Source organism: Hippocampus guttulatus, chromosome 10 (genome assembly GCF_054856545.1).
Source record: "Hippocampus guttulatus isolate MCC_2025c chromosome 10, RoL_Hgut_1.0, whole genome shotgun sequence".
Classification (NCBI taxonomy): Eukaryota; Metazoa; Chordata; class Actinopteri; order Syngnathiformes; family Syngnathidae; genus Hippocampus; species Hippocampus guttulatus.
Window position 1 is genome coordinate 16,749,660 of NC_141270.1, and position 22,432 is coordinate 16,772,091.

The window sequence follows — 22,432 nt, forward strand, 5'->3', positions numbered from 1 at the left end:
CAACACTTGTGTGCATCATCCATCCACCCATCCCTCCCTCCTTCCCTCCCTCCCTCCACACGATATGTTGATCAGCAACTATCTAGTGGCATTTTGTCATTCATTGAGGCAAATATGGCGGCTGTATAAGGTCCAGGCGGGAGGGGGGAGACGGCACAGGCACATAGATGCCTGTAGACGCAGGCTTGCCTCGGGCTGCGTTGTTTGAGAGATGCAGCTGTAAAATGTAACATGTCCCGTCTAGTTGAGTAAAGGAGCTTTACTTAGTCCAGGCGTGGTCTTCAAACACGTGATTGACGACCCACCTCAATCGGCGATAAGGAACTATCTGTGAGGTAAGAGGCTGGCGAGCCGTTTCTGCGTGGCCTACTTAAACTCCCTCGCCCAATCCAGCTCAAGACATCAGTAGCCTCAAATGAGCCAAAGAAGACCGTGGTGAATGAAGCTTTATGGTCAGCGTTGCAGAGGAAAGCACAGAGACAAATAAATCAGGGCTATGGCATCGTTTTGTGGTGTTTATTTGGCAAATATATCGCCATTTGTCTTTTTATGCAGCAAGACAATCCCTGAGGTCAGAGTGTGCAGATTTTTCGTGAGAGGATGCCCGAGCGCCAGAGCAGCGCAGAGTAATTACATATAATCATCCAAATGTTTACGTTGTACAAACTTCATAACTATTCCGAGTGAGAGGCCCATGTTCAGTCGTGAGTTGCTGCAACTGTGAACGAGGCCAGATGTTGTGATTCACAAGGGCTGACAGCCAGGATCGGATTGTCATGCTTTTCACCACATTGAGTGCAATCAATCACAGAGATGTGCCGTTGTCACTCTATGCCAATACTTTCGGTCTAGCTTTTACGCCAAAGAAATATTCGACATTGAGGAATCAAGCATATTCCTTTGACCGAGCAACCTGCAAGCACGTTTCCGGGGAATGACCATCCTACTCTGAAACCTGGCCTCCTCAATAGCTACTCCTGTCATGTGTGACGTTTTGTCAACAGCAACACTCCAACAACTGACCTTCTGTCTGCGGTAGACGAATGTGCAGCAGTGCTGAAATAAATACATTTAAAAGGAACCCTGACAGCTCCGGTTTGATGTTAATTGACGAAAATGAAACCGAAGGATATTTTCACTGTAAATACAGTTAGTTTTATGTTGTTTTATGAACCTAACATGTAATTTGAGTTAGGTGTTTTTTTTAATTATTATTTTGTCATAAACAAAAACGTTATTTTTATTTGATTTTGAGTTATTTTATTAGTTTTCATTAACTATCATAACCTCGATACAGAAACGCATGCACAGTGTGCTTTTTGTCTTTGCAGAATGTTTCTGGGTCAGGATCAAGTCGTGACAAGAAGTCACTACACTGGTTTCACTGTATGTGAAATCCAGAGAAGTGTAAACCAGCGCACATGAGCTAATGATTACGAGTAAGTTAACGATAACGGACTGAAGGTTGATTTTCAACATGTTTCACCACGTCGCTCGTGACAGTATTGGAAGCTATCTTAACAGCGTTTAGAGCAGCGGTACCCTAGTCCGGTCCTCGAGAGTCCTTATCCAACTTGTTTTACATGTTTCCTTTCTACAAAACACCCGAGTCAAATGATCAGGATTGTTATCAGGCTTCTGGAAAGCTTGCTGATGAACTGATCTTTTGATTCACGTGTGTTGGAGGAGGAAATATGTAAAACTGGATGGATAGGGGCTCTCTAAGACCGGACTTGGGCAGCCCTGGATTAGAGCATGTAGCATGAAACAGAGGAAAAACTAGCAAATGAGTTCGGTACTGAAATGGTAACGCTAACCTGTTTGATAAATGAAAAAGAAAAATGTTAAAATGTTCTTGGTGGGTCAATCCACACACAGATATAAGCAGATGTTTGATTGAGCACATTGGGCAATGGATTTATGGGGGTGGCCCATTGCTGTGACATATCAGCACATCCACCATATTGGATGTGGCATTGTAATGTGAACAGCAGTGAACAGAGAAATGCTTAATTTTTGGAGCCAGGATGCTCTCCTATCTTATAACAAGCCATGTTAGGGAATCCAACATATGACCGGCTGACTGAAGAGAAATATGTGCCCAGGTTAATAATAATTACAAGGACTACATGCAGCAAAATGGTAAGCATGTGTGTACCAGGACTGATTTTGATGGGTGGAATGTCAATAATATTTGATATTCGCCACTTGACTGCCGCAGGTCGCTTGTGTTTTTTTGCGCCTGCAATGGGAAGCATTTTTGAAAGCCCCATTTTGTTTAGCAGGGATGCCGGCGCTGTTGGACAGTCTGCGTTGGTGCGGCTGCACGGATGGCCGGTGGAGCTGAGAATAAGGACAGAGGAGCGTCATTGCGGAACGTAGATGAGTATTCGGAGCAGAGTGTCGGTGCTTAAAATTGAATAGGATCCAGGTGAGACAGCAGAAGTGAACCAATCTCTGTATTCGTCAATGGAGGCGACAGCTTCTTGTTTACTTTCAAACTTGTCGCAGACGTGTGTGACGTCATGCATGCTGTGATCATGACGTCTGAACCACGAGTGAAAGTAGACTTTGATCTGTTTCATCTACCACTGCTTTTAACAGCTAGGTATATGTTGTATTATTATTTTATGTTAACACTCCCGGAAAGTTCTTTGTTACAGCAGAAGCTGTGTTTTGACTTTCTGTCAAAAAAAAAAAAAGCAGCTGTGAAAGTGCTATATAAATAAAGATGTATTGTATCATATCGGTTTTCATTTGTTTCCATGTTGGTCCTTCAAAACGTGTCATCATGTGAAACCGGTCCATGATGCAAAGAAAAAGATTGGGGGCTGCTACCCAAGTGGGAACTGGAAGAAAATCGTCAATATGATGATGATTACACCGGTCAATATAAAATAAAGAAAAAGATTTATGATGCCCCCTCTGGCTCCAAGAGGTAAAGAGTTCAGGTCACCTTTGAGGTTTGACCTGCATCTGGTGGAGAGTTTAAGGTCCTATTCCCGGATGCTTTGTGTTCCGTTTGTGTGTGCATGAGTATGCGAGCGTACGCGTGTGTGTGTGTGTGTGTGTGTGTGTGTGTGTGTGTGTGTGTGTGTGTGTGTGTGTGTGTGTGTGTGTGTGTGTGTGTGTGTGTGTGTGTGTGTGTGTGTGTGTGTGTGTGTGTGTGCGCACGCAGTCTCACAAAGGAAGAGGGTTGTTGTTAGTTCTCCTAGGTCTAGTTGCAGTGGTGTAACTCACATCCATATTTCATATCTGCAGCTTTCAAACAAAAGGCTATGTTGATATAATCTGCCGGCCAGTCAGAGGAAATGAGTGTTTGTGTGCTCACATATGCTGTTTCTTTTTCTCTTTTGGTGTGATCCTGTTTTTCCATGAAGCTCATTAAAGTGTCCTGCTTCATTTCTTAACAAAACCACACATCTCTTTGTTAAAGACTTGACGAGGAGAAGTCAAATGATGCCCTGCCATTCACCGGGAGAGTTCCATTTGTTTCTATTTAACATGATCCTGAGAGACTTCAGTAGGTTGTGATCTGGGGTTCTTTGCCAAAATGTCAATTGCATTTTGGAAATTATTCTTTCAGATGGAAAATGTGAATTGCGATTTTAGAGCGTAAAGGAAGATAATATTCACGTTACTTAAAATGTCCCCAAAATGTGATTTTTGCTCCATTTCACAGAAGCCACTTGAGGTCTTGGACATTTTTTCACTCTGCACAGTACCGGATCGACTCGCCTTGGTTCTTGATTTCCCACTTCAGAATAGCACGGGGCTGGATTGGGACTGGGACTGCTTCCACCCCGCATACCGGTAATTAGCAGCGCATTTTATGTATGTTTTCCACAAATGAATATATATTCCTAGGTGCCAGACATATGAAACAAAAGGTGCAAAACAGCAAAATATTCATAAATAAAATGGATAAAGTAATTTGATCGTATCATTATTACATCGGATATATAAAGAGTATTCCTCCCGTGTTGATCTACAACACACAGAATACCCCACATCTCCTTTATCATGACTACCTTGAAAGTAGAAAGTCACAAAAGGATACAAAGAATGTTGTGTTGAAAACTACCAATGTTTTTATTTCAAACTCAATAACTCAATGCATTTCCACACCTCCGGCACGTGGGGCAACTGGTTAGCACGTTCACCTCACAGTGCAGAGGTGCAGGGTTCGATTCCAGCTCATGTGTGGAATTTGCATGTTCCCCCCATGCCTGCATGTTTGGGTTTTCTCCGGGTACTCTGGTGTCCTCCCACATTCCAAAGACATGCATGCATGGCAGGTGAATGGAACACTCGAAATTGTCCATAGGTGTGAGTGTGAGCGTGGATGGTTGTGCGTCTCTGTGTGCCCTGCGATTGGCTGGCAACCGATTCAGGGTGTCCCTCGCCTATTGCCCGAAGACGGCTGGGATAGGCTCCAGCACGCCCGCGCCCCTCGTGAGGATAAGCGGATTAGAAAATGGATGGGTGGATGGATTTCCAAACCTATATTGCTGACTTTTTGAAACCGTATAAATAAGCAGTGTTAGTAGGACAAATATCCTCTCACTTTTGTGTATTAACATGAGGATGTCCTTTTCTAAGGCAATCAACATGAAAGCCTCTAACTTGCTCGCAGATAAGATGCTCCTCAGCCTGCTTTCAATGAATTTAAGGGTTGAAAATGACCACTTGACTGGTTACCCGGGTCAGTAAATCCGTGCATGCAAGATCAAGAAGATGATACGCATCTGTGAGCAACTTCTTAGCAACGCAGGGGGGAGGTTTTTGGTTTCTCAACTGTTGATAAGAGGGCAAATTCAATCAGGCATTCGGGGAAACATGCAATACCAATTAACAAAATGCTTACAGAAATGAAATCCCATGACTAAATATTCTCAGGTAACCAAGCTAATGTTACTCCATTAATAATAATAATAATACGTTTTATTTATAAGCGCCTTTCAAGACACCCAAGGACACTTTACAATAACAAAAAACACAAAATTTACATCCTGCTTACTCGTTGTAGGGGTGACCGGGGACAATTGTAACATTTAACTAACTTTGAGCTTGTTTGACCTAGTCCGTTCAAACTGCTATGCAGACTAATAAATGGCATGGCAAATGCATGATTTAATCTAAAAAAAGACAAGGAGTGAAATTTTGCACCATGGTCTTGATCAGTTGGAACGTACCATCTGGTGAAATGTAGCATTATAAGATAAGATAAGAAAATTTTATTTTCTTTATTTGTCTCACGATGGAGAAATTCCCAGTTTACAGCAGCAAAATTATGAAAGGGAAAAGTATCTAAATAAATATAAATGATAAAACATAAATATAAGCGTATTAAAAATGAACTAAAAGTGATCATATTGACTAAAAGTATTGAAAGCTTTCTATTCCAAACTTTAAAAACAACGATGTGGCGTAAAATACATTAACATGTGGATATTTATAAGAATAAAACTCTACAAATGGCGCTGCTGTACATCAACAACAGCCCATCTTTTTAGGGCAAGTTTCTTTTCCGTTTCGCCTTCTCAGAAGCCATCTTCCGCTTCGCTTCCAGTGCCATCCTGACAGTTGTGTGAGTTATTGCTGTTTGTTCCCTCTTAATTTTTGTTAAAAGGGAGTCTTTGTTGTCTGGCTTTTGGTAAAGATCAGACATTGGTCGGGCTAAATATTCAGGCATAAGACATTGTTTCTTCACAAGAGACTCTGGCTTTTTGAGCGGCTTGGTTCATCGCTGGAGAAGAGGTACGGTCAGTAGTCAGAGCAGAAGTCGGGTCATTAGCTGGTGCATAGGCTTGGAGATCAAGCTTGGTTGGTTGGTAGGTAGCAGGAATTTACACCTACGACTCTTCGAAAGCTAAGCAATGTGCCTAATATACCTACAATGCCATATATTGCACTCTCTCTCTCTCTTTTTCCGAATAACACACTGTTTTGCATGTTTGGCTACTAAAGATGGGTTACACATGAAACCATTACATTGTTAACCAGGGGTGCCCAAACTTTTTGGACCGAAGATCGACTTTTCGATCAACCAAGCTCCCGCGATCGACCCATTACCTCGCACGCACATGCACGCCATGATGAGCAACAGCCTGACACGGAGGCATGCGACGCACTTTAGCAGCCTGTTAACTACCATAGCTCACACTTACCGTTTTAAAGTGCTTCCTTCGGCCTTCTAGATTCCTATTCTTTGCCCGTGCCCTCTGTGAATTGTACATGAAACAAACTCTGAGTGAGAATAATAATAACAATACAAGACATATCGCAAAAGCTCTGATCACAAGCTGCAATTGCAGACTGCTGCGCGCTAACAACTTCCAGTGACGCAGGTCACGCGCCACTGTAGGTTAAAGATTTACCTGCTTTATTTTATTTTTTAAATACTTTTTGTGAAAGTGAAGTCACTGATGTTGGATAAGAGACTCACAACCTCTATTTTAATTCATCCCCAAAGGTGTTTGATAGGCTTGAGCTCAGAGCTCTCAAGTTCCACACCGAGCTCTTCCAATCATCGTATCCTTCAGCTTTTTCAGTACAGACCCAAGTCCTGCTCAGGCCCTCTCGAGCTTCAGCAGACTTGGTCATTCATCAATGCCCCCTTTAAACGAAGCTGGAGTCAAAGAGCAGCACAGACCACCTTTATCCTGTACTCTCAGGACACTCATTCATGCTCTTGGGAAGCTGAGCTACAGTATGCATGTGTGTGTGTGTGTGTGTGTGTGTGTACACTAACTCAAATACTATTGGGGAGGGAGAAAACACACCTCCTGCACTCATTTGCAGACTCTGTATGTGCATCTGTGTCTTGTGTAAGTTTTGCATCCCCTGTTAAAGTATATACATTCACTAATTCCAGTGAATCTTGTACAGCTCAATTTTGTATAACAATCTTAATCTGAGGCAGCGTTGGGGTAGCAGTTACAGGTGAAAGGTCCCAGGCTCTAATGTTGGCTCTGGCCCTCTTTATGTGCGCTATGTTCTCCCAATGCTTACCTGGGCTGTCTTTGGGCAGACTCTAAAATTATCCATACACTGTCGATGTGAATGCAAGAATGGTTGTTTGTCTATAAGTGCCCTGTGATTAGCTAGCAACCAGTCGAAGATGTAGCGCACCTCTCACTCAATGTCAGATAGCATAAGCTCCAGCTCAATCGTGAAGGGAAAGAGGAGAATTGAAATTGAAGTCGAATGGCTCTTCAGTTGATTTTAATGACAGGCTCTAACGATCACCAACTCGATTCTAAAGCAGCAAAATTCAATTCTTCAATGCTTGAATACACACTGTAAAGGTTTGTTTCCAGTACACAAACGCTGTAAAGTTTCATGAATACTTTTGAAACAGTACACATGTGCGAGAAATGACTCGGCAACAGGGACAACATTCTGCATGTTGAAACACTGATAAGTATCAAGACAAAGGGTGAGTCATTAAGCCTCAAGCGGTTTAACTGCTTAGCCGCAATCATCTACACTTATTGCCCTTCTCCCTCCCTTTGTGTGAGTCACAACAGCGACACATGCTAACACACTTTAATCAGACTTTATGCAACATTCATATCCGGGAGAAGCCGTTGTTGTTCACTCTTTTAACCACATTCGGTTGAGAGGCGGTCCTTCCAAGTCACAAGCATCTCATCAGAGAAACGACATGAGACAAGCACAGTATAATGATTGTTTTCCCTTCCAAAGAGTGTGATCAAAACTCACAATCTACATAAGCGATGCATTCAGTGAGGGTATTCCCACTTCTGCAACTTCAAGGTTTACGATTAAAGGCAACAAGTTTGGAATTTGATTATGATGTGTTCTAGGGTCAGACGGTCACAATGACTTTAGTAGCCATGCAAGCAATGAATTCATCGATATGTCGCAGTTTTGTTCCTAGAAATGTTCAGAAAAATACCAAAATACAAACATCATAGGAGACTTTTAGTATGCCCCCATATGAATGTATGGTATATGAAAAAGCATTCATGAATAGTTTTGAGCTTTAAATGGAGAATAGGCCCAGTATTCGGGGGGATTTGCCAATGGCTCCCCGCTCTATTTCCGCTTGCATCACTGACCTACATTCTCCCTTAAAGATTACCTGCATGCATTTTGCACGTATGTAACACGATAAGACGTGCAGGTGGTCACATCGCTGCTCAGGTTCAATAAAGCCACTCTGTTATTCAACTGGGCCTCAAAAACTTCAGCACACATTACAATACCGTATTTTCTGGACTATAAGTCGCAGTTTTTATTGTAGTTTGGCTGGGGGTGCGATTTATATTCTGGAGCGATTTATGGGTGAAATTATTAACACATTATTATATCATTTCAGGGCGGCCCGGTAGTCCAGTGGTTAGCACGTCGGCTTCACAGTGCAGCGGTACCGGGTTCAATTCCAGCTCCGGCCTCCCTGTGTGGAGTTTGCATGTTCTCCCCGGGCCTGCGTGGGTTTTCTCCGGGTACTCCGGTTTCCTCCCACATTCCAAAAACATGCATGGCAGGCTGATTGGACGCTCTAAATTGTCCCTAGGTGTGAGTGTGGGCGTGAATGGTTGTTCGTCTCTGTGTGCCCTGCGATTGGCTGGCAACTGATTCAGGGTGTCCCCGCCTACTGCCCGAAGACGGCTGGGATAGGCTCCAGCACCCCCGCGACCCTGGTGAGGATCAAGCGGTTCGGAAAATGGATGGATATATCATTTCACATGTTATTATCACATTAAACCGCAAGAGGCCGCTCTAGACCTGTGTTGATAAAACCACGATGAGTCTGATGTAAGCGATGTAGAAGAGGAAGCGCTGCATCTTCTACCTGTGGAGTTGGTGGAGTTGCTTTAAAGTGACACAGAGGATGAAGATTCCATTGGATTTAGTGATTTGGAGTGACATTGATGGTTTGGTGAATTTGTTAGCATGTTCTTTATGCTATAGTTATCTGAATAACTCTTAATATGTTACTTGAACATACCAGGCACGTTCTCAGTTCGTCGTTTATGCGTCATGTAACGTTAGCATATTGTACACTTATTCAGCGTGTTGTTTTCTATTATACTTTTTTTTTAAATTGCCTTTCAAGATGACATGTCTGTTCTTGGGGTTGGATTTTATCACATACATTTCCGCCCAAAATGCGACTTATACTCCAGTGCGACTTATGTATGTTTTTTTGTTCTTTTTTATGCATCTTGGCTGGTGCGACTTATACTCAGGAGCGACTTATAGTCCGGAAAATACGGTAGTTAGGGCTCCCTAATACGAAAAACATTTCCTCGACAAACAGAAAGCGGACAGATGCACTCTACGAGAGTACCTGTGGAACCTTCATCCATCCATCCATTTTCCGAACCGCTTGATCCTCACTAGGGTCGCGGGGGGTGCTGGAGCCTATCCCAGCTGTCGTCGGGCAGTAGGCGGGGGACACCCTGGATCAGTTGCCAGCCAATCGCAGGGCACACAGAGACGAACAACCATCCACGCCCACACTCACACCTAGGGACAATTTAGAGCGTCCAATCAGCCTGACATGCATGTTTATGGAATGTGGGAGGAAACCGGAGCACCCGGAGAAAACCCACGCAGGCCCGGGGAGAACATGCAAACTCCACACAGGGAGGCCGGAGCTGGAATCGAACCCGGTACCTCTGCACTGTGAAGCCGACGTGCTAACCACTGGACTACCGGGCCGCCCCTGTGGAACCTATCAAACCAATTGTTTTTTTGTCCCAGCAACATGGTTAAAATCGATGAATTTAACACACACAATGTGATTTTTTCAAACCTAAGATGAATTGCGCTGTGTTGGGCCCACACCTTCCGATGAACTGGCCGAATTGGAGCATTTCCTCACCCTTAGAGTAAAACTCAACAAATAAGATAAGATAAGATATCCTTTATTTGTCCCACATTGGGGAAATTTACAGTCTACAGCAGCAAGATTGGGTAGAAAGAAGAAAGAAGAAAAACAAAGTCTTTGCATTCACAAAATGAATGTTACTGTTTCGATGTACACCGTTCAATTAAGTGCAATATAAATATAGATATAGATATAGAAAATGTGGCTGTGCTAATTACAATTGTGTAAATAGACTGTCTGCTCATAACTATTGGCAGTATTTTGACCCGAGTTTTAAAAATAATGCAGGCACATGCCTGTACACTCAATTGCTCGGAGGCAATGAAATAGGACAAAACATGGCTTTTATTTGTTTGGTAGGCTGTCTGTTATATCCATAGTGACCCTGGTTGACATACTTTTGTGGTGGACCAGCCAGGATACCTCTCGTGTTAACACTAACATCATTGCTAATGTTACTGTTTAAACATGCTTGTAAAAACATATCATGGGCTAAATGGATCATGATGTTTACTTCAGTGATCATGTTATACATCAGTCAACATTTGTTAGTATTACGCATACTACACTATCAACTTTCGACCCTGCCTGAAGCAAATACTGTACATTTTTCCACTCTCATTGTCTTTCCACGGTGGCTTAAGCATAATTAAACTTTGCACCTGTTGGGTGAGCCATGGATGAAACACAGCTATCTCTTACAAGCACAAATGAAACACACACACAAACACACACACACACACACGCACACACACACACACACACACACACACACATTCGTAGTATTAAATCAGGGGAGTCAGAATGTTGTGTTTGACTTCCTCACTCTCGCTCCAAGATGTACACGGCGCACTCTCAGGCCCATCGAATAAAACACGGTGTGATTGTATGACTCCTGACCACTGAGCAGTGCTTTTCACATTACCAAATACTGCCAAATACTGTTCATTCCTCCAAATGGTAAACATCATCCCACACTAAAGACTGCTATGTACGCATGTTCAGGCGCGAGGCACAGGACGAGGTGAGTCATTGATGATTGAAGCGGTAACTGAATTTCTAGGTGTGTTGATGATTGATTGCGTGTGTGATTACCCCGCCCGGTTGACCCATGCTGTCAGGTCAGAAACAGTGGGATGGGAGACCTAAACATCTGTTAGTCAGGTCACAAGCACGCACTGTGGTACAAAGACATCGCTCATCATCTGTGGAAAACAGAAGTCAGCTCATGCCGCTTTGCTTGTTTACAAATAACTTATGAACACCAACATGTGAATGTGTGACCTTGTGTGCACTGAATGAGCCACTCGGCCATTTACATAGAACACAGTTCTCGAATATCACCAGCTCAATGAACTTGCTCATTGACAGCGACATTATTATTGTATTGTATGTACTGTATGTTTTTATAACATTTGACTGTGTTCACGGATGGACAAATATTTATCTATTAAACTTTAATAGATAAAGAATATGTAGTTAAATGGACATGAATGTGATTGTGAATGATTGTGTGGTTCTATTTTCGGAGCCACAAGCACATGCGCTCGGCGTGAAAACTGGCTGCATTTTGATGCCCGCAAGTCTAGTTCACCTTGTTTGGGAAATTGGCAGACCGCTCTGCGCCATGCTGGATGTTCCAGTGCATTTTCTTATACTTGCCCGTGGTGCGCCTGACAATTTGGTGATAGAAAGTAGACTAGAACCATAGACCGGCTAAAGGCAGGACTAAGATGTGGCGCCGGTGGAACAATTCGATTTTGGTGGATTTCATTGAAACGCAGGCAGACAGATTCTGCGCTCCGCTCATATTTGTGGTGAATGTAATCATATTTCGTTCATAAATAGGACAGCAGTGTGCATCGAATCCCCTGAATTCTTGTAGAAAAAGATTCATTGAATTGTGGTGGGTATTGGCATTCACACACACAGACACAATGATCGTAGTAGAAGCGGGGCTCTAAATGCGCACTTCACAGCGCTGATGTATGACTGCCATGACAAATGTTGCATCATTCACTCTTTGGGGGTCTGCTTGATGTTCCTTATAAACATTCTTTGGACGCTTTGATCTTCTGCATGGACTACAGCGAATATATTTCTGCTTCCACCATGACAAAGACTGTGCGCCTCTCCTGCTCTGATTTCTAAAGGGGATGACAGGAGCCGCTTCCATTGGTCGGTAAACAAGATGGCTGTGTTCACTCCCACAACGGCGCAAACGCCTAATTTCTTTCAATGCACCAGTCTATGAAAAATACCATAATAATGAAGCCCCCACCCATCCACACAGACTTGCGCTGGGTACAAAAACAAGGCCCAATATGTTCCTTGTGATTGACTGACGACCATTCCGCCTTTTGCCCTGTGTCAGCTGTTATAGGCTCCATGATAAACTGTATAGAAAATGGATGGATGGTTCACAAAATGACAAATGTTCGAGTCTTGTGTATGCGATTGGTGAGAAAGAGGTCTTCTTTGTTTGTATATTTAAACTCACCGAAATCAAATTACATATTTTATGTGTGTCATAGACAGATGTTACCAATTTTTGTGTTTGATAGTAGACATGGCAAATGTTGAGTTACAAGTTGGACATAAGAACTTTCTTGTCTGAAAAGGCCAAGGGGGGAAAAAGCCCACATAAACTTGTTCTACTTTACAACGTTGCCCTTGGTGTAAAATTCTCATCAATGTAAAACTGGGGCTGTCCTGTGTATGTGTGTGTGTGTGCCTGGAGGAGGTGCATGACTGTTTGCACACCCGTCAGTATGACCTGAGTGTTAATCTCAGAGAGCCCTCCAGCCCCCAACACATCTTTTCCTCACAAGTGCAAGAGCAGCTGAGGTCTCCGGGTTAAAACCATATCTGCCCTTATGAGGACAAGGATCATCAAAGTGAGTGATACAAACCCCATTTGTAAGAGTGAGCTAACATGTTTGTTTGTTTGTTTGTGCGGTTTTGTTCCGATTTATACCACTCAATTCAAGCTACGTCATCTTTGTTTACAGTTGATGGGGTTTAATCACATGACAAAAAACACAAAGTGGGCCGTTATTTTGAACTAAGCTGAAAAAAAAGTGGCAGAACATGAAGTGCAGTGAGCATGCACAAGCACTAGAAATGGTATATGGCATTAAATGAATGCTCCATGCCGCAAGGGCAAAATTACGCTTGTGGAAGGTGACGGAAATCAGTGATGCATGTTTCCTTGGAATCTATTCTCGAAACTTTGAGCACTTCAAATCGGATTTACCAAAAAACGACTCATAACACTTTAAGTCAGGGGTCCCGACCCCTCGTGAGGTGTGGCTCTTTTGATGATTGCATCTGTCTCGCAGATGAAACAAAATATTCTCGCTCGTTTCATCCATCCATCCATCGATGTTCAGGGCTGCAGTTGGCGGCAGGAGCAATTTTAATTGGATGATACTGGCCGACGTTGGCCTCTGCTGGGTAACAGGTAAACACCCCTTTTGAATCAGCCCGCTCGGTCATTAGCTCAAAGCTAATCCTTCGACGAATAAAATGGTGAAAAGAAAAAAAGATGATGAGTATAGTACACTTCAGGATGAATGGCCTGAAGGATTCGCCTTTGTGGAAAGAACAGGTTCTGCGGTGTGTTTAATTTGTAATGACAAAATGTCATCGACGAAACGGTTGAATATAAAGCGGCACTTTGACACGCGCCATGCTACGTTCACATCAAAATACCCTGCGAGATACAGAGGAAAAGAAGCACGCAAGCTACTGAGCAGGGTGCAAGCTAGCCTGCAGCAACTCCGCGTATGGACCCGGCAAGAGGACTAGAATTCTGCTAGTTTTACTGGATCGTGAGCAATTGTGAGGAATGGAAAATTATTCATATTAATGGGGAGTATTGTTACCAAATGTTTTAAAAAACACATTCAGAGACTTATTTTACTGACATTTTGTTGAATTCACTTTTCAAATACCTTTATATATATAGATATCTATATAGATATATAGATATCTATATATATAGATATATATATATATATATGGCTCTCACTGAAATACATTTCCAAATATTTTGTTTTCATGGCTCTGTTAGTTTCCCGACCCCTGCTGTAAGTGCAAAAAAAGACTTTAATTTATGAGTTGTAGCTGTAGATTTACTAGAGGCGTCTCTGAGTCGGCATCCTGTACAGGAGCTCCATGAATTTATTTGTACTTTCTCAACAATTTATGACCGTTTAGTCTTTGTTTTCCATTGTGCTAAACTGTTTCACACTATTAACATCATTTTGGATTTCATTTTGAGTTGTTTTTTTTTCCATTGAGAATCTCTGCACTCTTTATGGGCACTTTTACATTGGCAGCCCATCAAAATAGCTGCATTAACGTTGTCCTTTATTTGTTTGCATCGTGCTCAAACACACTATCACAATGTCTTAACTGTGACATATTTTTGTGGATAATATTGTGACAATTGGTCTTTTTTTTGCTGTTTGTTTACAATGCTACAGCCGTGAGGGGCTTTGCCCCAACATGGAGCCGGCCGGGAGGAAATATGGAGGACAGCCATCATTAAAAAGAAGTCAAGTCAAGTCAGAAAAGTGCCAAACGGGACAGTTTTGAACCGTAGTTTACATTTTTCATTATGGTAAATGTGTGGATGAATTAACGATTGTTTAAAAAAAATGTTTACGTTGAACCTACAGCTGCTGCAGGTTTGCAATTTGCAATCACTCTCGTAAATTAGATATTTTAATTGAATAATTTGTTAATTATAGTTTTATTTAATCATCAATACTTCACTAATTGTATTTTGTGTTTCGTCGACTTTCAGAACGTTGCGACGGCTGCTTCACGGTGAAGTTCAGCTGAAGGTTGCATTTCAATGCAAACATGAATTGCACATGAGATGAAGAGTTGAGATAATCTCAAATGACGGAGAGAGCTAAAGACAGGAAAACGAAAAATAAAATGTTGAACTACACTCGAGAGAGACCACAAATACAATACAATACATGCGGATTTATAGAGCGCTTTCACAACAGCGGCAGCTGTAACAACGTGCTTAACAAAACAGTTAACATAAAGTAAAATAATAAACACAACACATAACATAAAACACGGACAGTCGTGCAGTCCTAACCACTTTTCCGTCACACGCTTTGTTGTTTGAAGCAGTTTGAGATGAAAGAAGAGAGAATCTAAGTGTCCTTTAACCAGTGGATCAGAGACGTCATGCTCAAAATGTGCACACGTCGGCTACAAGCTAAGTTTCAAAGTCAACAAGAAGCTGTAGCATCCATTGACGAAAAAAGAGATAGGTTCACTTCTCCAGTCCCATGGAAATCCATTTCAATTCCAAGCGGCGACTCTCGGTACCAAATACGCATCGGCGCTCTGCGCCAACGCTCCTCTCTCCTCATCCTCAATGTCAGCAGCCATCCATCCAGCCGCACCAACGCCGACTGTCCAACAGCGCCGACATCTCCACTGAACAAAACGGGGTTGTGAAAAATGCTGCCCATTACAGGCGCAAAAAACACAAGCGGCCCAGGTCTGTCCTGCACCGACAGTCAATGGCGCCGACATTCCTCCCAATCAAAATCTGTGCTGGTACAAGCGTGCTGCCGAGAAGGCGCAACCACCAAGCACAGATACTTCTCCTTTGACGAATGTCGTGGCCAAAAAACGCTGAAAACAGTCCATATCAGGTCCACACGATGAAACAACAAACAACATATGACAAAACAAAAGACAAAAACACCAAAAAAGAACAAAAAAGCAAGGCTCTTGAAAAGCACTTGCCGAAGGCTGCCTACTCGGGCGCCAGCTTGGAAAAAAAAAATCAACAAAATTTGTCAATTTTTGGGGAAACAAATTACAAATACATTTACAAAAGCTTCCATAGATTGTCTTCACTGAAACTATTCATTACTGTCAATAAAAACACTTCAGGTGTCTTATTAGTCCCCTCGCCCGACATGAGACCATGTATGCATATATCTACGACAACTGAGCTGTTCCAAAAAGGCATTATTGTGAGTCGTGTATTTTTCAAAGCGGTTTGAAAATAATTGTATGCATCACGTGTACAACCCATCCATCTTGCTTTCTGACCCGATGAAAACAACTCAGTTCATTCAGCCCTTATCAGTTCATCAACAGCGAAGAAACACAAGGCTCTCATGATCATCCATTCATTCGTTCATTTTCCGATCCGCTTTATGGTCACAAGGGTCGCGTGGCGTGCTGGGGCCTACCCCAGCTGTCTTCGGGCAGTAGGCGGGGGACACCTTGAACCGGTTGCCAGCCAATCGCAAGGCACACACAGACAAACAACCATTTACACTCACAGTCACACTGAGGGACAATTTAGAGTGTTCAATCAGCCTGCCATGCATGTTTTTGGAATGTGGGAGGAAACCGGAGTACCCAGACAAAACCCACGCAGGCACATGGAGAACATGCAAATTCCACACAGGAAGGCCAGAGCTGGAATTGAACCCGGTACCTCTGCACTGTGAGTCCAACATCATGTAATGCTTATTTTTTAATTTTAAGTTGAACATGTTTTCAGGTGCGCCCTGATATTGACTGCCGACCATTCTCGGGTATTGACTGGATAGGCTGCAGCTCCTCAAGAATCTGAAGAGACCAAGCGCTGTCGAGAAAGGGTGGATGGATGTTTTCAGTAGCACGTTAGGAGCTATACTGTAAGTTTAGGGTGGATGGCTTGCAATTTGAGAGCCTCCTATTATTTTTTATGTGCATGTATTTTTGTGTGAGTGCGTAGCCTATGTATGTGTTTTTGTTCTTTTCATATCACCTTCAAATGACTGTTTTTGTTGGTTATGGTCAAATTTGTGTGTGAGATGGAGCGTGTTTGCTTTGTGTGGTTTTCCACCGGCTGTGTAGGACGTCTTTCAGCTTCCTTCCCCATCATTAAAGCCAAGACAGCATGAAGGATACATGATTTGACAAAGTATGGGTCGTGGAGATTTCCTTTTAATGAAGCATGATTCTTGGAGCTACTGGGGTTGAGAGAATCAAAAAAAAAAAACTGGCAATGAGAGTGATGCTGTTTTTGTAATCACAAGCTGCTTTGTGCCTCCTGTAGGCAACAGCTGACAAGATAACTAATTACTATCTCAGTAAGGTTTGTGTTAGATTGCGCCATTGGCATGAGTATATCACATGCTAACTTGTTATACGATGACGGCCATGACACTCAAGACAATTCATTTCCATAATAAATACCATGAAGAAATGATTACAGTGAAGCAATTTAGAAAAAAAAGTGTGTGTGTGCATGCGTGTGTCTGTGTGTATGCACGTGTGTAACTGTGTGCGTGTTTATAAGTATTCCCCTCTGACCCCCACCTCCCCAAGCCCTGCAAAAAAAATTGGTCTGAAAATTCCACTGCTGTTATATGAATGTGTTTCTTTTTAGCTGAACTAATCATACACAGTTGATTTGATGTGATTTCCACAAATGGACTTTACAGGCCATAAAATCAATCTTCCCAAAATGTTTGGACAGACACTTTTATGATTGCCGTGAGCGATACCTCACAGTACACAATCTCTTCCTTTTATCCATGGGCTAAAAAAAAGTTCACCTTTACAACAACAACAGAGTGCCTTCATTTTCAGGGGCTCGAAAGTATTTGCAGATTCGACAGAACGGTAAATCCAATCCGACTTTATTTAGAAAGTACTTTAAAAATAACACAGTTGTTACGACCCCTCCACTTGATGGCAACTGGGGAAGGGTCTAACGCAGTGGTTCTTAACATGGGTTCGATCGAACCCTTGGGGTTCGGTGAATCGGTCCCAGGGGTTCGCGTGTCATAACTAAGTGACATGTTGAGTTGGGCGTGTCTTAACCTCCATGGCAGAGGCTCTGTCGAACCCCTGAGACCGATTCACCGAACTCCTAGAGTTGGATCCAACTCAGGTTAAGAACCACTAATCTAGAGTCAAGAATCAAGTTGGACAGTGAAGTGAAATGCGGTTCTCAAGAGTCATCTCTACTGTAACTATCATGTCTCCAACACTCTTTCCTTAGGGGAAATTTCAATATAATAACCCAGACGCAAAATTCCCAGTGTCAGGTGAACATAACATTACAGAGAGTGAGTGTAAGTCTCGAATGGGTTTAGGGTTACACAGAATGACACACAGAGTCCGTGTCAGCAGGTGGAAAGGAGTGTGTTATGATACGCATGTACCGAGTGTGTATGCCGCTGTGTGTTCAGGGGTGAGGGGATCACTGGTTGGTTGCTGGGATTCCTCTTTGCTGGTATTTAGCCTCGCCGCTGCAGAGCCTGTGTTTTTAACCATGACAGCTGCTAATCTGCCGGTCGTCTGATGAGCTGTCTGGCTGGAAATAGGGGTGTTTGCGCAAAAGCATGTGTGCACATGTCGGATTTACTACTTCATACCCACATTCTTGAGCTTTAACGGTGTAACATGGTACAGCAAAGTCCTCTTTAGTATGCATGGTGGCTGTAGCCTGGAGAGGGGTGAGCTTTTAGGGCAAAGGTTGGTGGACCCCATCAACCTTTTAATACGCTGCTCCATTTTTTTTTTCAGCACGCCCTCTCGCAAAAACATAAAATAGAGCTATTTTGGAGCTGCTCCATTTCCATGAAAACATACAAATGAAAGAATCGTGAATTTGTAAGATTTATTGAAGTCGCACCACAAATGATAGTACAGTGGAAACGAAAGACAAGAATTCTCTGATGTCCGATGCCCAATTCATATCAACACCACAGAAAGGATTCATACGAGTTAATTTAGCAATACGAGACTCCGTCCCTTTGGTCATAAATCATTCTTAATATCTCAATTCTCTGGAAACCATCCAAATCAAACTCATTTAACTTGACCACCAAACTGGGCAAGAAGGATTTTCTTCCGCCGGGCTCTAGCCCACTAAACCTAATTTGATGTCTTTTTTTATGCTTGTTTAGCACAAACCTTAATCACAGCTTGTTGTTTCCCTCCCCGCAGACTCACTGTTGCTTGGACTCCACATGACGAGCCTGGACGAGTGGGGTCGGGTGATTGAGTTCACAGTGAGTGCTTGTGAATCCATGTAAGCGAGTGAGACAGAAGAAAGAGAGTGAGGGATAAAAAAAAAAAGAGGGAAGTGAGGGGGGAGAGATTGACGGGACAACCTGGGTCGACTGACCACAGAGCAATTCTCCTTGCAGACCTCATGGCCCACAGCTGATCATAGCACATGGTAATTAGTTTACCTCAGTGAACACATCGAAACGCACGGGTGTGCGCACACACACATACACACACAAATATAACTAACATAGTATTATAGACTTTCCTTTTTCACATGCTTGAACACATGCACACACACAGACACACACATACGCACGCATTTACACACACACACCCAAATATGCACACAAGCACACACACAGACACAAATTCGCACGCACACACACACACACATACACACACACAAGCACAAACACACGCGCACATACACAAGCACAAACACATGCGCACACACACGCGCGAGTGCACACACACACACACACACACGGACACACACACACAGACACGCATTATGTGTGTCAGGCTGTCCTTGGGGAATCTGCCAGTGCAAGTCAAATGACACAGGACTTTGTCACACACGATATTGCAGTGTGGAAGTGGGTCAGTGAGTATTTGCAAAGCGTCATGTTTGTCTTCACATGTGTAGAAAGCAGATGGGTGGAGTCACACAAACCAGGACACTCAAGACCTTGTAATGAGGACATGTTGCTCCAAGGGCCATTGACAGAACATATTGGTTTACTAATGTATAGTCGGTGCTTTAAGTAGAGTGCTACACACCAGTATGGAGTACCAGCACTTCTCAATTTTAGCCTCGAGCGTGCTAGGAAGTTTTACAGCGTACTGGGACTTTACATGAGCCCATAGTACCCTCTCTTTGGCTTTTTCTCTCTTGCGCTTTGTAATAGGCACCAGTCCCTGGCGAGGCAGTGTCACGAATCAAATGTATTACAGAAAAAAGGACTTGAAGAAGAATAAAAAGTGAAGAAAGTACCGGTAAACAGCGAGTAGAAACTTTGAAACAAGTTATTTATACAGTCATTTTTTTCAAGCCAAACAAAATTGTAATATAGTCAATTTGTCAGTCTAACCACGCTTTGGAACAGTAAATTTCATCGGTCTGCCAATGTGTCTCTTGTCAATCCGTCGCCAAGAACACCCACAACCCTCGTTAGGATAAGCAGATATTAGAGAATGGATGGATGTGTGTGTGTGTGTGTGTACATGTATATATATGTTCATGCATTTAAAAAAATGTTTTTATAGGTTTTGGTTTTATAGAGCTTCTGGATTTCTTTTTGATCAATTTCCCAGTGGATGATGCCATTGATGATTGGCATATTCAAAACACATAATATTTCCACCCAATTGCAAACCGAATTATACACCATAAAGGCAGTAAAAACATAAATTTTTTTATGTACACTTTATCAGTGAGCCGCTGATACAAAATGTAAAACTTCATCGGTCAATTTTCCTCAGTTCCTTTTACAAAAACAAGCATTGGCGAATGCCACGTTGTTTTTTTCCCCCTTACAAAAGCGCAAAGGAATTATTTTATTTGTTTGGATCAGATACGGTTGAGACTAATGATTTACAATTTACAATCAGCCACACCTTAAATCTTGTGACTCATGTGACTTACGTAGATGTGTCAGTGACTAAATAAAATTATGCTCTGTAACCTCGTCTCAATGCGTTTATGTTTGTGCTTAAATATGAACCGCATGACAGGGGGATCCTCCTTCATGCGGGGGCAGTGACGCGAATGGTTCTCAAAGCTCCCTCTGAAGCTATTCAATACAGCAGGCACCTGACTATCTGCATTTGTCCTTGTGACTTCCTCGTCTCTTTGGCTCCCTTCAGAAGTCTTCTGAAACACGGACAGACTTTCGAGTGTCACGCAACACAAGTTTCTCATGTTCTTAGTTCTCATTTTGGGAACCAAACATTCTCGGAATTCCCATGCTCCCCAATTTCCACGCATTTATAAAACAATTCCACAACTTTCCACAACATAAAATCCCACATTAACAGATGATTTACACATTTATCTTTTGCTTCCACATTTCTTCATTGATTCAAACCATTCCAGCGTCAGATTATTCAGAACATTGTTTATTAATTCTTGAACATGTGAACATTACACGGTAATATCCACATTAGCTACTTTTCAGTTGTGTCAGTTACCTGTATGAAGTGGCTGACTCGCAACAAAAGAAGAGAGAAAGTTGATTATGCGAGTATGTTTTTTTTTTTGTTGTAAATTTTGTTGAGAGTTTCATACACCACTGAATTAATCAGATTTTCCTCACAGTTTCATTGAGCTTAAGAAAGCAATTAACTGTAATGAAGTTGGATCAGTGTCAAAAAATGAAACAAGCTTTGAGGTAGTTTAGTGACTTTTATTTTATTGACCATTGGCTCACTCTCTTTCTCTGGTGAGTCGCTTCAGTGTAGCGTGGCTTCACTGACTGGAGAATAGCTTGTACAGTGGTACCTCTACCTATGAAATTAATTAGTTCTGGAAGAAATTTCTTAACTAAATAAATTTGTAAGTAGAGATGTGTTTTCCATGTAAATGCCCTAATTCGTTCCACGCCCCCCAAAATTCAGACAAATATGTTTCCGAAAGCATAAAAATGCATCAAAAAATCTAACGAATACATGTTACAATTAGAGCATTGCACAATAAATGAGAGTTGTGCATAATGTAAAAAAACAAAGAATAGAGTAAAGAAGAAAAGCTGGTCATTTAACTTTTAACTGCGTCCTCATCGGTTTTTGTCCTCTTTAGTCCATGTTCTCTCTCAGAAGTGGGTTTTGCCTGGTGTTTGGTAAAGAACCTATCCAAAGATGTTTGCTTTTATCGGCTTTTAAACAATCCTTCGAAAATGTCGAGTGAAAACATCAGCTTTGTGAGCGATCGTCCGACTGGTGAACACTTTTTCTGGGTGATTCACATTTACGTAAAACTATCGGAATGCCTCATGGCTCGAGGGGAGAATGACGAAGACACTGCATCGACACCTAACTACTTATCTCCACACACAGACCCATACAGGAGAAGTCCCTCTTAGCCAATGAGATGCCAGGGTGATGCTCGGTAATAGCCAATGGCAGAGCAGCTATGATTATGTTGCGTTCAGTAAACTCGGAGCTGCGAGTAGCAGGCCACACTGTCTTCGCATCTTGAAATTTCTTTCGTAATGAGAGGCAATATTTTCCTGTTGAGACGTGTCGTAACGAATATTTCGTATGAAGAGACATTCGTAAGCAGAGGTACCACTGTTTCTCAGGTTTTTGCATTCTGCAAGTAGCTTGCCAGCAATTTGGGCTAACTCCAAAGAACCTTTGTAACAGCAGTGGACGAAATGTAAAAGCAGTTAGATTTGGGGGTGGAGGGTTATGATTCATATGTTTGTTTTTGTATAGATTGGTTCTTGCAGTGTGCAAGTCCTAATCTTCACATATTCACTATTTACTTTACATGTAAGGCTGCTG

At 42.4% G+C, this 22,432-nt stretch overlaps 2 long non-coding RNA genes across 3 annotated transcripts; both read left to right on the plus strand.

The window, feature by feature from the left end:
* Positions 1-201: 201 nt before the first annotated feature.
* On the plus strand, positions 202-2,687 carry LOC147199472 (uncharacterized). Of its 2 annotated transcripts, none has more exons than XR_015102144.1 (3): positions 202-335; positions 1,332-1,439; positions 2,283-2,687. It is a non-coding gene; the product is annotated as an uncharacterized LOC147199472 (long non-coding RNA). The 2 variants fall into 2 exon arrangements; XR_015102145.1 differs by having other exon boundaries at positions 2,286-2,687.
* A 960-nt stretch (positions 2,688-3,647) lies between these two features.
* LOC147199473 (uncharacterized) lies at positions 3,648-19,378 on the plus strand. The gene is made up of 3 exons (XR_015102127.1): positions 3,648-3,813; positions 16,422-16,557; positions 18,863-19,378. It is a non-coding gene; the product is annotated as an uncharacterized LOC147199473 (long non-coding RNA).
* Positions 19,379-22,432: the final 3,054 nt, after the last annotated feature.